This window comes from Molothrus ater, chromosome 12, assembly GCF_012460135.2.
Source record: "Molothrus ater isolate BHLD 08-10-18 breed brown headed cowbird chromosome 12, BPBGC_Mater_1.1, whole genome shotgun sequence".
NCBI classification, from domain to species: domain Eukaryota; kingdom Metazoa; phylum Chordata; class Aves; order Passeriformes; family Icteridae; genus Molothrus; species Molothrus ater.
In genome coordinates this window covers 12,222,757-12,240,875 of record NC_050489.2, presented here as the reverse complement: position 1 = coordinate 12,240,875, position 18,119 = coordinate 12,222,757, and the positions used below count along the sequence as shown (strand labels likewise).

At 41.0% G+C, this 18,119-nt stretch overlaps 1 protein-coding gene across 1 annotated transcript in view; it reads right to left on the bottom strand.

The window, feature by feature from the left end:
- Nucleotides 1-13,741, bottom strand: part of SMPD3 (sphingomyelin phosphodiesterase 3) — a 101,860-nt gene extending 88,119 nt beyond the window's left edge. Inside the window, exon 1 of the mRNA XM_036390102.1 lies at nucleotides 13,558-13,741. The gene's annotated coding sequence lies outside the window, so the exon portion shown is untranslated. The remainder of the gene's footprint in view (nucleotides 1-13,557) is intronic.
- Nucleotides 13,742-18,119: the final 4,378 nt, after the last annotated feature.

Genomic DNA, 18,119 nt, shown 5'->3' with positions numbered 1-18,119 from the left:
GAAAAGGATGGCAAATATCCATGTGCTTCCTGTGCTTCCATCATTTCTCAATAATTTCAGAGGAGAGACATTGTCCTGCAACACTTACTTATCATTTGGTGCTGTTTTTTGTCTAACTCCCCGTTTTGAGGGCTGGGCTGGTCCCTCATGAGATGCCCTGAAAATGGGCACATCTGCCCTAAACCTCACCTCCTTCAAGAGAAACTGTAACCAGGCCTTGATTTCAGCTCGGTACAGCTTGGGGAAGGATCTGCACACTGACATGAAAAAAATTATGTATTAGAACAATGCCTAATAGTCTATTCTATAACAATGCTTAATATCTATTACCAACAAATTAATTAATAAAACATTTAATTACTTAATAAAGCTACTGCCACTGAAACATCTTTTTGCTTCACACTGCCTAGCAGGGTTTATTTCCACAACACTAACCAAGAGCTTTACAAGCAGAAGTCCCACTCCGAGGAGATGACCCACGACATCCCAACACGGCAGCTGTGCCTCTCACTAACCAGCCTCTCTCAGCTGCTGCTGTTCCTGGCTTTTCCCTCATTCTCCCTCCTTCTGCAAGGCTACTGTGACACGCCCGAGTGGAGCAGCAGCCGGCGCGGGCTCCTGAGGGGCCTCGCCCGCCCTGAGGGAGCGCGCTCATCTGCCCACCCGCACGTGCTGCCATGCGGATCCTGCTTTCCCGCCGCGTGCGCTCTCATTGGCTGCTCACGGCGCGGGCAGAGATGAGGGAGCTCTGATTGGCTGCTCACGGCGTGGGCAGAGATGAGGGAGCTCTGATTGGCTGCTCGCAGAGGGGGCGGGGCCTCGGTGAGGGCAGGGCCTCAGTGTGAGGGCGGGGAGTGCGGTGTGAGGGCGGGGCCTTGCGGTGTGAGGGTGGAGGCCGCAGTGTGAGGGCAGGGCTGTGGTGTGAGCGCGAGGCCTCATGGTAAGGGCAGGGAGCATGGTGTGTGGGCGGTGATGCGGTGTGAGGGCAGGGATGTGGTGTGAGGGCGGGGATGTGGTGTGAGGGTGGGGATGTGGCGTGAGGGCAGGGATGTGGTATGAAGGCGGGGATGTGGTGTGCGGGTGGGGAGGGCAGTGTGACAGCGGGGCCTCGTGGTGAGGGCGGGGAGTGAGGTGTGAGGGCAGGGTCCTCGTGGTGAGGGCGTGAGCGCGATGTGAGGGTGGGGGGTCATGGTGAGGGCGGGGAGCGCAGTGTGAGGGTGGGGCCACAGTGTGAGGGTGGGGAGAGCGATGTGAAGGCAGGGACGCTCAGGGCCCTGAGGCGGTGATGGTTCAGGGGGTTTGGTCAGAGATTCTGCTGTTCCCTGAAACCAGGTGCTCTGGTGCAGGGTGAAATGTGAAACGTTCGCCGGTGTTCTGCTCTAGATGAAGTGTGATCTGTATGTTATTAATCTCAATGTTGTATTTGTTCGAAGATAATGTTGGCCTCAGAATACAGTGTCAGTGCCCTCTTGAGGAATAGCCTCGCTTTGCCTTACCTGTATCTTGCTAATGCTATGCAACAAACTTTCAACAAACAGTTCTTAAACCAGGGAAAAGGTGCCTTTACTGATAATAATGAATAAGCCCTACTACCTTTATTGATGGCTGACATGAGTTCTTCAAAATTATATTGGCTTTTTGCATTAATGTGTGATCTATAATGTTTTGGAGCCGTCCCATACTGTTTATTTAATTACTTTGCCTGGCCTCTGTATTAAAATCTTTCTGCATCTTGAAAAGTAATCTAATTTCCCAAATACCAGAAATATAATCATATTCTGGATGAATTTTGGAATGATTTTTAATATTCTACTTGTCTATGCCATAGTAATTTTTCTGCTACAGTAGTGGTAATAGATTCATCAGTGCTTAAAGAATTTCTGTAGATCTGTCCTCAGCAATGAGCTGTTTTTCTTGAACTGTGCAACTTAAACACTTATTACACAGCGCACAATTAATGAAAACAACATGTACTTCAGTGTATGTCTGTGTGCTAATGCTAAATACAGAAACACCATCACAGAACTCAAAAGAAGGATGCACTTTTCCTCTTGTTTTCAATGACTGGCAGCAGTAATGGGCTGGAAAAGTAATAAGGAAAAATAATAGGAAAGAGCAACTTGGTAACTGAAAGCAAATGTAGAAACTTTTTAAAATAAGGTGCTCATTTGGTGTACTATTCTAAACCTCCTTTTTTGTAAGAACTATCTCTCCTCATGTTGGTATCAAAATTCAAGATCAGTTTTCATGAGACCTCACAACACCTCCTTGTTCATGAAAAGCTGTTCAGTTCTCAAACTTGTTCTTCCTACAACCCCTAAACCCTGTGCATTGAATTCACTCAATTTTCAACAATATGTTATGGCCATATTGTTCAAGGATTCTTTTTATCAGTGTAAAGAGAAGCGGATTGTACTAAAAAATATTTGAAAGTATGTGGAGTCTTGACTGCAAATATTTAGTGGGTTTCAAGATACAGGTGTTGGAGTTGACTGTAATGAATGTCTGGAATGTTACTGATAGTAAATCTGTAGCTGTGAGAAATGCAAGCTTTGTGGAAACTATTTTATTCCTAGTAGACAGATTTAAATTGGGGAGGAGGGGTGAGGTGATGTCATAAAACTTTGCTTCTGACACTGTTTTTCATATTGAATACAAGAGGTAGTCTTTGCAAATGAATGCTAGGTGATAGAGTTAAGTGCTTATGCCTATTGAGCACTTCCTCACTCGTACAGTGTCTTTTTACTCACTTGTGTAGTTTCACATCTCTGAGCTATTTGCTGCTGGTTTTTCAGGTAATGACCTTTTAATTCTTCCTTTGTCTGTTTGCTTCTGTGCTGATGCAGAACTGTCAGCTTGGGGCCCTATACACTGCCTGCAGTTCAGCACATCATCGACATTTTTATAGAAACTGTTGAAATTGTGTGATTCTGCTCACTTCACTTACGTGCTTGGCAGCAGTCCCTTCATGGGTAGAGCTGTTGTTTTTCCTCCCTACTGAATGTTCCAGCTCTTGCAGTGTCAGTTCCTTCACCAGCCATCTGTCTTGCTGGCTCACTCACTATCTTAACAGCTCTCCTTCTCAGACTAGATGTAAGTCCTAGTGAGTATGCCATCAGCTGTTAATTTTTTATTCAGAAGCTTTTAAAACAATTGTTGCTGCACATGAATATCCTACATTTCAATCCTCTCAATCTCAGCCATGGCTCTTAATGGCTGCTTTCTTCTGCATCTTCCTTTTTACAGGTTCCTTTGCAAGTTGTTTGTCTATCACTTCACCTTTTTTCCTGAAAATGTTAGAGTAATTTTGTTCAATTTGACAGCTTTTCCCTGAATTCTGTCTGGGGGATTGCACGTCTGAATGCAAGGAAGGCCTAATCCAGTTCTGTTTGTTGTGGCACAGTAACTCTACCCATCACTGCAAGAAGCATCTAAGTAGTTTCAGATATTACACAAGTCAGGTAATAGCTCCTGAGAAGTGTAAGATTGTTACCTTCAGTCAATAAGTTAGATAATAACTTCTCTGTGCTGGTATCAATGTTACAGAGAGGATAGATTGTCTTGTAGCTCAGGGGCTGGCATATTGCTAAACAATCTAGCAATCTTTTTGATGAAAAGTTCTATTTGCTTGTAAGCCAGTCAGGTCTGGATGCAAAATTACTTTATGAAGCCCTGAGAGTATAGTTTTCCTTATTATAGTAGCAGTTTGGTTTATTTTTGTACACTATACTTGTTTTATAATCTTCCAATAGCTAAGATTCAGTTAGATAATGTTGAGAGCTTTATAAACAACTACTTGGGTTTAGTGCAATTTTCAGTTGTAGAAATGAACCACACAGATAATAATTTAAATAGAGACATAGCAGCTTTTCTTCATTTTAATGTATATTGGTAATCCTTTCTCAGACCTTCTGCTCCTTTCCTGGACAAACTCAAATATTGTTTATTGCTAGTGCCAATTAGTCAGCCAAGCATCTGCAGCTGGCAGCTGTCCACAATGAAGAAGCCCCAGAAGATTAAAACTCCCAGTTGATTTGCATGTTAGATGTCATTGTTTGTAATCTTCTGGATTTCTTCCACACTTAATGTTTCTTAATGATAAAGAAATCTGAGTGTGCTTACAGTAGTAACTGATAATTAGTGAGATGGATTTCATTTCCCCACTGTACTCATGACCTCCAGGATAAATTTAGACCTGTCATTTAATGCCTTTCATGAGGGGCTGTCCATCTGAGGAAGATTTGCATCCAAACTAAACATTGCCACTGAAACAGGTCTTCTCACAGTGTGATGCTCTTATGCTGGTCGAAGTGTGTTCATAATACATTCATCCCTTCTGGGCTAGAAACTTGAAGCTGTATTACTACACTGGCAACAGAATTTATGCCAGTGGAATAAGTAATTCTAGTGGTACAGAAAAGTTTTACTAAGCTACACAGTGTTTTTCTGCCATTGCTCAGGCCTTTTTTTCCTTTGTGCACAAAAAGTGAAAACATTCAAGACAGCAGCATAGATGACAGTGAGAGTAAATTAATTTCTTTTCTGGCTTTGTCTCAGGCAAATCAACTCCCTAACTCCATAATGTGACTTCCAGTAGGAAGGTGACAGCAGAGATTGTCTCCAAAACCCTATTAAGTGAGGTACTCAGGTGTGATCATGCCAAGTCATATGATTAAATATAACCAGCAGAGGCAAAGAAATTTGCAACTGTCCAGAAATCTTCAACAGTGAACTGGTTACTAATATACTTTTTCTCTCATTATGTGAAGCTACAGATGTCTTATGCTAAGAAGAGCAAGTATCCAAATCCAAGGAAGCTGCAGAGGAAACTGGTGAGCTACAACTTATCTTCCCTTCTTGTTATGAGGATGTGCTCTGTAGTCGGGGTTCAAGCTAAGCATTACCCCATGAACATTAAGAAATGTCATTGTTGTTAGGTGAACACACCACCTGTGATAATTTACTCTGCTTGAAATAACTTGTAAACTGGTTTCAGAAGAATAAAACTATTCACCAGAATGTGATTGGAAGGGTATTTTAAGAGCAAACAAAATCTACTTACGTGCTATGCTAGAAGGAGCTAGCTACTACTTAGCATGCTATTAACCAAAAGGAATCTCAATTAATTCCCTCTTAAAAAAAAAAAAAAAGTTAGGCCTCATAAGATTTCAAGATTTCATGCTTTAAATAATCTGAGTTACCAAAGAGAATTCCTAACACACCAGCTGGAATTCCCACCAATATAGCTGAGGAAGTGTGAAGTGAATAAAAACTCAATTTTTATATTAGACTAATAAAATCTTTCCATCATGGCTTTAGTTTCATCATAGTTTTTACATTGTATTATAGTTAAATAGATTTACATTTTATCAAAACTATGCAAGCAAGTCACACCCAGTTGGCCAGAAATGCTCATTGCAACATCCTAAAGTAATAGGAACATCACTGTGTAGAGTTTACCATTCTTTTTCATACTTTTTAAAACAGGGCATGGCATGCTGTTCCATTCACCTATAATGTGTTCAGTAAGAAGCTAAATTAAGTGACTTTACATATTCTGTAAGAACAGCTGTGGCACAGATCTAAAGACTCTATAGGTAAATTCTGAATGGAGAAATCTGCAGTGTTATCAGAAGTAGCTCTTCAGAGGCAGATTATGAAATTAGAGCTGTAATCTCTGCCTGACATAGAGTTAATATGAAGCCATTCCAGGACTGAAGCTGTTTACTGGTTCTTCCATCTGTCAGGATTTTCCTAGCTTCTATGGGAAGGAAATACATTCGTGTGAAACTGAGATTGCATGGGGGAAAACTTTCTTTGTGGCTGTGTTAGGGAGCCCTTTTGAAGAATTGTAGGTAGCTGCTGGCACACTAGCAGGTGAAGGAGTGAATGGGCATAATGGATGTGTTTATTTACAGTAACTAAACAAACCAAAATTTCCTTTTCCTCCTCTTAGGTGTGACATTTGAAACTTGTTTGTGCAAGAAAAAACAGTGTGAGAAGTAATAGTTAAAAGCATTAAGTCATGAGGAGAATGACACACTGACATTGGGGGATTTTTTTCTTTTGTTCTTTCTTTTAGGACTGGGCTTAGCTGACTAAAGTTTAATGTGTAAAATCTGCAAGGTTAATGTATAAGCTAGACTTGAAGGACCTTGCCATTGGGAAATAATGAAAGCAAGCATTGTATCAGCTGGCTGAGATGAACATCACATATTTGCTGTAAATTACTTGTGAAGGCTGCCTTGGAAAGTCCAAAGAGTCAAAATTAGAAAGAGCACTTACTTTGTGCTGACCTAGTGGTCTGGTAGGGTAGGGTTCTGTGTCTATACATTGATTCTTCTGTGTTCCATAGCCTTTTCTTGCAGGACTATTGCAATTAGCTATGTGCAGCAGCAGTGTGTGTGCTATGCATCACAGAAACTTTCAACAAATGTGTCTGTGTTCAATAAAGATTTAGCTGTGCCTGTACTTTTTCACTTTTTCACCTTAGGGAATTATGTTTGGCTTTGGAAGACATAAAGAAGAGGATATTGGGCTACAGCTGAGGTTCTAAGAAATTTTCAGGAAACTGCTTTTTAAAAAGTTGCAAATACCTTCTTCTGTCACTCATGTTATCTGAAAGCTAATAGTTTAATATGAAAGGTCAAATGGCAAGTGAATTGCCATTCAGGCCTTCTCACAGTGAATAAAAATCCTTTTATATCCAAGGTATTCCCATATGTTTACAGCGACATACACTGGAATTAGGTTTGCCAGGCTGTGGTAGCCAACTTCCTGTGCTACATTTCCATTGTACATTGTCCTTTCAAAGGAATGTTTATCATATAGCTGATACCCTGGCAGTAAACAGAGTGATTTACATAATTGCACCTTATCAGGACTGGATTCTTTCAGGAATTTTTCCAGCTTTGCTGTGGGAGTAAGGAAAGTTTCCCCAGGACTAGAATCAATGAAGGGCTGGTGTTACACTAGAGAGTCTCTTTACTTGCTCTGTCTTGCCATGCTTGCAGAGTAACAACAGCTTAAAGCTCTATCATGAAAAAGGGGTTGGTTGTATGTGCATCCCCTGGGACTAGCAAGGATCCCCATCTCCAGCCTGTTGCCAGCAGTGTCTGTATCCACCTGCACAGGAATTCATACTGTCAGGGTCTCTTCTTCCCTCTCTTTCTCTCTCAAAGAGGCACTAAGGAATTCCAAGAGGGGTTTTATCCTTCTTCGCTCTCACTCATGGCAACAAGAGAACACCAACTGCTCTCTATCCTCTGACTAGATCTACTAACACATACTAGTTCACAAAGAAATAATAAACTTAACAAGATTCTTATCTTTCTTCATTTTTCGCTGCCAGTTCCTTAGCTTAGATAAGAGATTCCTATCCATGCAGGGTTTTCTAGACTCTCCCTGTCTTTTCTTTCTGCAGGCAGGGTCATCCATGGAGTTCAGCTTCGAGCTCAGTGAAGGACTGCTAGAGGAAAAGCTATAAATCTCTGATCTCTCATCTGTATGGCAGTGCTGATTCCACAGAATTAACTGTGATGAAGGAGTCAGGAACTGAGTATTTTTTCTTCTAGTCTGTGATATTTGAAGTGTTTCAGGGCACACTTATAATTCTGATGTATTTTCACTTGTCATTTCTCACTGAGACAGAATTTCTCATTGTTTTCAACGACAGGCAGTTAGGCTTAGCCATATGGGAAGGATGGAGTAGCCTGCACAGAAAACTACAGCCCCTCAACAGATAGCTGCTTACATTCCTTAGATATTATCTCTTCCCAGAAAGGGTTAAACTCCACTTTTTCTCCAGACAGTAATTTCTTAGTAAAGTAGGAAAACAAAGTTTCACAGCTTGCTGATCATGAATTTTCCTGCTAGCCTATTTGCAATGCAGTTACCCAAAAGAAATCTATGGAATTTTACCCCTTTTTCCAACATGGCTGTACCAATGTTTGGAGTAAGTGAAAGAAATAAAATGACCACTTAACTCTTCTATTGGCAGAGAAAAGACTGAAGCAAGACATCCTGCTTAAAAGTGAAAAACTTCTACTGTGCTTGAAGCACAGTATAGGTGGGAAAGAGCTAAAAAAATCACCAAAACCCTGTTCTTAAAGCAAAACTGTTAATCAATGTTAACTCATTTAGAAATAGTCAAGAGGGACAGATGGAATCCAGTTATTATCTCTCTTTTGCTTGAGTGAGTTTTAAAATACATTGAAGCTTGTATACTTTTGAGTGGCAGATATGGCTTGTCACTTTAAAGGGTATTTTTGCTATTGTTAATACTGAAATAGATTGAGGAACAGCAGTTAACAGAAGTCTTAAGTACCTCAGAGAAAATACTTGCCTTACATTTATTATCTCCGCTTTCAGATTTAAGCAGCTATATGTGGTTAAACTTTGCAATTATGTAACAGTAATAGAATGCTGTTCAAGTTGATGCCTTTTAGAAGACAAGGGAGTGGGGGTGGGGGTGTGATTGTACAGTAAACCCACGTTAAACTTTTTTCCTTAACAGTACTCCTTGAGACAGCAATCAGCTACCCAGAACAGAGCCCAGAACACGCTCTCTGCAGTTTGCTCTGAACTCATAGTGCATCTTGTGGGTTTTTTCCCTATAAGACAGTGATATAAGTCTAAGCATTGATGTAATTCATTTTTAAATCAGAATTTCTCAGCCTATGTTTTTTAACTGTAACCTGTTCCCTGGTAACATATTTCTAGAGTAAACATCCTCTTATTATATGAAGAATATGCATTTTTAATTATCTCAAAACTGAACTGTTAAATCTTGTTTTTATTCTGTAGTTGAGCTGTGTCATAGGTCACACACTACTTTCCAAAGTGCAAGTTTCAACAGATGCTGTGTGAATCATGTTAACAAAGGGCATCTTTAAAAATAATTTCCCATACTTTTAGGATACCAGTTTTTCTGCTTTGTGTTAGTGATGCTGAAGTTTTAATGCACTTCCAAAGCAAAAATAGCAAACCATGTCACCAGAGCAACTCTCTACTGAAAATGTAGCAAGAATAATCTTTTTATGCTGGCACAAAGATAAGTGGACAGGCAGAGGATAAACTTCTTGTGAGTGGAATATTGGTTGTATATAGATTACTCTTCTCTTATAATTTTTGAGACATCTTGGTTCCAAATTTGAACAAGACTGTATAACCATCTTAAATGGAAACTAATGGAAATTCCGTTTGTTTCAGAAATTTTCAATAATTTGGTCCTGTGTGTCTCATGTGGAATACCTCATGTGTCTGTATTTGCAAATTTTGTCAAGTTGCATTTTTGAGGACAAGTAGCAAGAGATCTAAAAAAACCCAAGTGTAATTTTTTGATAGCTGACACAGCCTCAGACACATCTCAAAAAAAGCAAAGAAAGAAATCTGAAAAATAACAGAACAAATTGTTTTGTGCAGTTCTTGCAAACAGGTGCTAGTCCAGGCCTATCACCTCTGCTCTGTAAAATAGCAGGTGAGTGAAGAATGCAAACTATCAAGTATTAGGCCAAAGAGAATAATCATCCCTGACAGAGAAGCAGGCATTCTGCCCAGGCACTTACTCCCACTGAGGAGACTGGGGTCAGCTCACACTGAGCTGTTCTTTAAATATGCTTGTTAAACCTCAAACTTGCAGCACAAGATCCAAGAATGAGAGATTTCTCAGTCTCCCTCACATTCACTGAAATTTTCTATAATCATGAAATTGCTTGCTCCTGCTTTAACTCAAGAGGATGTTTGCTGGTCACCTCTTTAAGGTGTGACAGCATTCTACCTCCTTTTAGAGTAAAAGTGGAGTGGCTGACAGTAGAGCCCTCAAAGGGCTCAGTATGTGCATGACCAAGTCAGGAATCACCAAAATCTGGTGACTTCCCAGTGGATAAGTACAACTGTATGTGCAGGGCTTGCCCTCTGTCCCATAGTTTTTCTCTTCTTGCGCCCATCCCAAGCTGAGAAACAAAGCTGAGTAGAACTTACACAAGGAGGAAAACCTTGTATTCATTGTGATCTACATAAATACTGTCTCCAAACTGCCCATTTCTCAGAAACTACTTGTTCAAGACAAAATAAAATGGAAGTGAATATTTCTGCAAATCTTGTCAGCATTGTGCTGTCAGCTCAAATTATGGATTGTCCCTTTTACAACAATGTCACAATTCAATCACAGTCTAACATTTTCCCAGATTTTAGAGTGGCTTTGACCTATGAGACATGAAAGTACATGATTATAGCAATATGCCTGGAGTGCAGCTACAATTTTCTTCTGTTAGGGAGTGTTGTGGAGAACTTAAAACTAATGCTTAAACATTACAGTCATATACTTAGAAGCTATACCTTCAAAAATCACTGAAAACATTACTTGATACTTGAAGCAAGTCACTGGGATTGCTCCTTTTTAGTTAGCAGGCCCTTTCTTCTAAAATTAAGCAGTACATAATTGCTTATTGCAGTGTGCATTTAAATGCCTTTTTTAAAGAGTAGACTTGGGAGTATCATATAACAATTTACAGGCATTTATGGGGGTAAGTAAAATCTAGTTATGTTTAACGCTAAGAATTGCTAGAATTCAGTAGAAAATTGGCACTACACAATACATGCAATTATTTTTTGGTTTTCAGAATTGTAGAAAATACATAAGCCATCTCAGCCATACCTAGGGGACAATATTAAAAAGATGTTTTGGTAATACAGAGTACTTTGATTCTCCACACCATATAAAGGTATGTGTCCTGTCATTCTCCTTCATACAGACAGCAGTTAAAAGTCTCTGCTTTTCTATAGCACATGTTGATTACTAACTATATCATTTTTGTACAGATTGTCCTTATAATTTTTTTTAATCTTTAAAAACCTTTACCCTTAATGTGTTGCTGTGTAGTGCGATCATAACAGTGGCTCTGACATTAAAATATATCCAGGTCAGGTTTCTGGGCAAGTCTTTTTGAAAAATAGACTTTTACTGAAGTGTAATGGAAAGATTTCCATGACTTCAGCAGTCTCCTTTGGAAGTTAAAATAAACATTTCCACAAAGAAATTGCAACTTGAGATTTAATTTACTGTGCTGAAGGCATGATAACTGGACACAGAAAGTTGCAGTGAATTCTACATCAGTAAAATATTGATTGTTTATTGCCCAAGCTGACATACAAGTAATTAGCAGAAATATTCTATTCGCAATAGCCTTTAGCATAAACAATGTTGGGAAACACGAGAGCCCTTTTTAATACATTTTGGGAAGCCCAGATTGTTGGCTCTATTAAAAGCATGCTGCAGTGGCTTCATTAGGACAAAGCAGCTTTTTCTTTGTCCTAACTGACCAGGTAGAAATAAGAATGTGGCAGCAAGCACAGAGTCTTGGTTTATGAATTATGGCAATGTAGGGGTGTGGTCAGAGCATGCTGCTTAGCTTTTCTCATATTTTAGTGGCTTCTTGAGGGCTCTTGCAGGCAGCAGCAAACTGCAAACATAGAGCTGAACCACCTACAACATCCTTCTGTTATATAGCCTCTTATTCCTACCCAAAAATGAGAACCTATGTTAAGGTTTAACAGTGTCCTTTTAAATGAGAAGCAAACTGCTACAGTGAGATATTCAGACTGGGTTAGGCAGAGTATGCTGTGGTTACCATCACTAAACAGAGCTGAATCTGTTAAGATCAAAATGGTTGACTTGTCACTCTATAGTAATTGTTCCCTGTGGAAAAAATTCAATAGCATCGCTTAAATCACACATAGTGATCACGTGCTCTGAGGCTTCGATGGTTCTTAGACTGAAAGGCAGAGGTGGGGAGGAGCTGTGTCAGGAAATCTAATTCTGCTGGTGTGAAGGGAAGCTTGCCTTGCACACAGTCATGTGTGCTTTACTGTAAAATTAAAAATCAATCACAAATTGATTTTTAATTTTACAGTAAAGCACTATTTTAATTATTAACTCAATTGATCCCTAAAAGGTTACTGTTAAAAGCCAGATGTTATGCCCCTGCATTTCCAAGGTGCATATTGGAAGGAGAGCTTTTGGATGTGAGATGACTGTCAGATTGCATTCAATCTATTCAACTTCTTTTTATTATAGTAAAGTAGAAAATCTATTAATCTGCAGCTTCTATAAGACAAATTGAATGCACACTATCTTAGAAATTAATTACATACCTGAACTATAATAATTAGTACAAAAAAAAAAGAAAAGAAAGAAAGCCAAGTCAATGAAAATAATGAAAATGAGAAGGACTATATTTCTGTCCAGACTGGAGAATCTTTAATATCTTTAATATTATAGGAATTTATGTGAGTCTCACGATTTTGCCTTTTAACACTTACCTTACTGCTGCTTGCAATTTTTTTTCTGGCTCTTTTCTTCTGACAATGATACAGTAACATAGGGAGAGGAGATACTTAATACACAAAGAAATTCTCGATACAGGGCAGAAGTAAGTTAAAACAAAATGCTAAGAGTATCCTTATTAGATTGCATTTGATTTTCTAAAGGAAGCAATTTTTGAATCTTAGTTTGGTTCTTCAGTTTCTTTTGAAAATCAGCACAGAAACTGTAAAAGTTCCTGCTCTGACTCCGTGCAGTCTCCTGGGTTAAACTTTTCTCACCATCTACACCTGAGAAAAGTGCTGAGTTTCTGTTTTGCCAGGCTTCCCCTTCCCCTGGCACTCTCAGAAGGGTAAGTTAACCTGTCTTACCCACAACACAAAAAGGGTGCAGCTGCATCCTACTCAATTTAGGGTGAAACAGTCTTTTGATAGCTCAGGAATACTCACTGATCCTGTGACAGAAGGTGCTACACATACAAGCACTGAAGAACACTTGCTGCTTGATTATGCATGGTTAATACGCTTGCTCAATTCCCTATTCATCAGCCAGCACTGAGAGGAAGCCTGAAGCATCAGGCATAACAGCACAATGCTTGGCTCTAAATGACTTCATGTAGGGTGCAACTTGCCATTTGGCCTTAAATACAGCGGATTTTTTTCCTCTCTTCTTCTGACACCTTGTCACAGAAACACTGTGGCTGCCACTCTGACCTTCTGCTGCTTGTCCTAGCTCTTCAGTGGGGCTGGTAATCCACATGAAAAGAAGTAAGAAATCATTGCAGTGCAAAATCTATACAAGCATTACAGTTGAGGAGGGTACTTAAGGAAACCATTTTGCAGGCTTGACTATAGCACTATCTTACCTGTATGACAAACACATCTTTTCCCCGGCTGAACCATGAGAATAACAATGTGATTCCATGATTCCATTAATATACGTAGGGCTATTTTCCCCCTACATCTAACTAAGTACAGATATTTGCAGTTAAGCAGCCATCCCGCTCTTCCCTTCCCCACTCCCCGGAAACTAAAATAGCGAAACTACTCAGAAGGCATCTGGACCGCACCGCTTTGTTCCCCGCGGTCCGCCTCGCGGAGCTCGCTCCCTGCACACAACTCGCGCCTCCGGCAGCCTCCGGCTCTGGGCTCGGCAAGAGCCCCCCGAGCCGGCAGCTCCGAGCGGAGGGCAGGCGGAGATGCAATGCGGATGGGGCGGGGAGGGAAAAGCTTTACCTGCCGCCTTCCCCCGCGGAGCCAGGGGCGCCTGGAGCTGCTGCATCCACGCCGGGGCGCGGCGGGCGGGCGAGCGCTCAGAACGCCTGGCGGAGGCGGCTGAGCGCCGGGGCCATGGCCGCGCCGGGGAGCGGTGAGAAGGGAGCGCCGCCGGAGCCTCCGTAAGCCGCGGGGAGACTCAGCACCTGGGCGCTGAACAGCTCCACGGAGCGCCACGGGCGGGGCCGGCGCCGCGCTCCCGCCCCTGGGCGCGGGGGGGCCGCGCTCCGCCCGCCGCCCGCCGCGCTGCGGCCGCCCCGCCCCGCCCCGCTGCGCTCCGCGGGGCCCCGGCCCGGGCGGCGCCCGAGCGGAACGGGCGGCGGTGACCACGCTTCCCAGCCGCCCTGCGGAGAGGAGGCGGCTTCGCTCCGGGGACAGCCGGGAGGTGTAGTCCTGGCTTGCGGAGCGCCGAGAGCGCCGGCTCGCTCGGGCGGTGCCGGGGGCCGCAGCGCCGCTGCCCGGGCGGGAGACCCCGGGAGAACGCCTGGACTGGAGCCGCCGCCCCGCGAGCGGCGAGCTCCGCCCGCCCGGAGCCCGCGGCTGCTCCGCGCCGGGGTGTTGGCACTGCGGCGCTGCGCTTTGTGGGGAGACTTTCCAAAATGTTTGATTCTGCCCTTTTTTGGGTTTTTTTGGTGGGGGCAGAAAAAACTTCTTTTTAGTACAGGAAAGCACAAAATCTGCTACTCTGCAGCCTATATGAGACAAATTGAATGTATGCTATCTTGAAAATAAATTACATATCTGAACCTTAAGCATAAGTTAAAAAAAAATAATAATAAAAGCCAAGTTGCTGAATATAAGAAGTACAATCTTTCTGTTCAGATTGGAGAAGCTCTAATAACATCAGAACTGCTGGAAGTCACACTATCTTGATTTTAAACTTGCTTTACTGCTCCCAGCTATTGTCTTTCTGGCTCTTCTTCTGGTTTAATATGGGGGGCATTTCCATAACGTTTGACTGTCCATTTTTGTCAGGTTTTTGGGGGCAGAAAAAGAAGTGATAGTATAGTTCTTATGGTTTTTGAGAGAGTCCTGAAAGCTGTACTGCCTCCCTTCCTCCCACCAAGATTCAGAAGATAGAAGATACATATTGTATGTTGTATGATACATGTGTAGCTGTTCAGAGCAGCTAAACAGTGTCTGTCTCATCAAAAGCAAAACACTGCAGAAAATGTAGCAAAAAAGCCTGTAATCCAATTGCAGATGGTTTTTAGAAAGCTGTCTCTGATATCTCTGTTTATACAGGGCTTTTCATGTAGTTATGAAGAATTTTCTGAAGCAGGATGTGTTATTAGTTAACTTACAAATGAAATGGTACAGTACTTCCAAGCATTTTCTATTTACTTGGACATCAAAAGAAAAGTCATTATTTAGTGTAGTTTTAAATTAGAAGCTCATTTATTCCTTTGCTAATGACTACAATAGAAGAATCTTTCAAGTATTATTTTAAAAAAATAGTTAACAAGTAAAATTAGATATTTGGGCTCCCACCTCACCTGAATAATGTGGCGCTGAAAGATGCTGAAGCCTTGTGTGGAGGATCCAGTATGTTTGAGCTGCACGAAGGTCCCTGCTTTTGATGCTGTGAAATCCTGTTTTCCAAGCATTGCCCTCATCTAGGAGAAGGTTTTAGCTACTGTACTGCCAGCTTTCAAGAAATATGACAGAAATCTGGGGCAGCCAAATAAACTGAGCAATATGTTTTATTTACACTGTCTTTGCAAAACCTCCCTTTGGGTTGTCTTCATTCCTATGTGGTTTTTTCTAAATCAGTGATGTAGGAGTTAGGTTTACTGCTTCTTTTTATTCAATGGGTAGATATTATAATGATTTCTTGCCTACTTTTGGATGCTTTTTTGGGCAGTTCTTAAATGTAGTAGGTTTCCCAGACAGCAACTGGATCACACAGTCACACCCTACTGAGCAAGGTCTCTTGTGCAGCCATCCTGAAAGGGTGAGAAGTTGACACTGATGTTACACTTTGCACAGTGGTTCATGGATTTAAAGTACTGCCAGATTTGTTGTAATGGATGCCTGATATGATACAACATTCTATGCCACCAGCATGCTAACTTGATCACAGCATAAGTCTTTGGAATATATACAGCTGTTTGATAATTATTCTCATCTTTGCTACATGCTGACTGCTAAATTGCTTCCTGAAGTACCTTCCCCAGTGTTTCTACACGACTCACTCAGCTCAGAATTACTTATGCTGTTCCCTACCTTGCTGAACTTTTCAGCATTAGAAAGTGTAGGGGGATAGAATATAAGAAAATAAAGATAGTGCAGAAAGTAATCTTACCCCTAAGGAGTTGCAGCTGGGCCAATTATGAAAGATTAGGAACAGGCCTGACTTTAACAGGCCACAGCCGAAACCAATGAGAAGAAGGGTGCCATAAAAGAGTGGGGTGGCTGGGTGAGGTGGAGTTGCACTTAGTTGGCGGTTTTGTGAAGAGGAATGAGTCAGTGCTTGGAGGAGATACCCATGAGAAACACCAAGAAGGTATGAAACTTTTGTGGTAAGGAGACAACAGCATGGGATCCCTGCAATAAGATGACAACAAGGAAGTTGTAGCAAAGTATAGTAGGTGAGTTTAAAACAGCATTTGCTTTATTACAACTTTTGTTTGGCTGAAACACATTTGTACATGTGGAAAGCACTTATGAAAATATATGGCAAATGTTTTTGGTATTATTCAAGATGTGGGTTTGATATAGTAAAGAACAAATTACAGAAACAATTTCTTCTGTTTGGCATCTCGTTTGGATAACAATTGAGTGTACTTTCTCCAGGCTGGCCTTTAGTGTGCAATTGGGGCTCCCCTTCCAGAAGGCTGCCTGAGATGGAGGCAGTGGAAACCTGCCCTGCCAAAGAGCCTGGCTGAGGCCAACATGAGGCCTGTGGAAAACCTTCAAGAGTGTAGGCAGCTATAGGGAACTCCCAATTTACAAGGCCACAAGTAAGCAAACCTTTTAGTGTTAATGTGGAGGACAGCTACCACTGCTCCTGTTCATTGCTCTTTGTTTTCCCACCCTATTCATCTTAATGAAGCCGAGTTTGTTCTTGTTCCAAGTTTGTTAGCTGAAAGTGTCCTGCTAAACTGCTAACCATGTTCTGCTTTGCAAAGAAGAAAAATAGAAATATAGACACATTAACAATACTTTTGAAATAGTTGTGAATAATCAAAATATATTAGTTCAAGCTGTAACACAGTTCAAATTATCTTTAATTAAAGGATTTAGTGCCTGAAAGAATTTAATGCAAGTAACTTAAATGCATTGTAACTTAGTTAATCAAAAGCTCACATCAATCCTACTCTCTTCTTTCATACCCCCTGTTCTGAACTGTAACTTTCTGAGCACCAAAATAGAAGAACAAACATTGCTATGCTTCCAAACTTTCATAGAAATTCCTGAGAACCACCTTCAAATCTGGAATTAGGTCTGGCTAGGTTAAGGTTTTTACAGTTACACTTGATTCCAGATGGAAGTAAAATTGGGATATCTTTATCAAATCAAATATGAAAAGTTCTTTGAGCTCTTACACAAGGAGCCATCAGCCATTCAAGTACAGCTGAATCACTGGATTCGTGGATTCTGGTTTCTGCTAACCGCAGCTGTAGTGTGCTGTTGTCAGCAGCAACCAATCTGCTTACCCTGGAGACAGTGACTCCCATTTTCCTGCACACATAAGATAGATTCAGGGAAACCCAGATAGAAGATTAAATTTCTTCCCAATTTCAATGAAATCCCTGCATTTATCTCAGTAGGTCATCCATCTTATGAAGGAAAGCAAGAAAAATTACTGTTATTTTCAACAGATACCATAATGTTTCTTCTTTTTAGGTTTTGTACATCCAAATTCTTATTGATGGACTTAGTAAACATTTAATTAGACATACTGAAGGATCACTGATCATTCTGTCTAAGGACTGCCCAATTATGCTTTCGAAGGTTTGTTCTTATTAAATGAAAGAACAGCAGATGTGATGATTCACCCTCACTACCTCCATTTTCTCATCCTCAGTAAATTATAACCATACAGGGCCAACATTTTCTTTGCCTTGCAGAGAAGTAAACTGACAGAATAAAGTAAGAATATTTCTCTTAAGTTGTTAACAGAATAGAAAAGCTGAGATTGTGCCAAATGGTATAACTAAAATAAATGGCACAGCCATATACAGTTAGAGTCTCATAAAGTTGAAAGGATATATAAAAGAAGAAATTCAAGGTATTTGCTAAAAAATACAACTGTTTTTAAAAATTCATAGATACAGCCTTGATCAGGCCTTAAATAGTCGCTACCTAAATAGGGCTTTGAAATTATTTTTAGACCTTCCAATTCACATAGAGAGTACTGCAAACTGGTTTGATGTGTCTTGCATAAGCCTTTCATGATTCTGCCACTGGAGGTTCAATATTTTATCAGTAAGAGATACCAAGGCACAGGATTCTATCTATGGAGTTGTAATGGTTTGTTTATCACTGATTGAGTGTAGATGTCAAATGCACAGACAGAA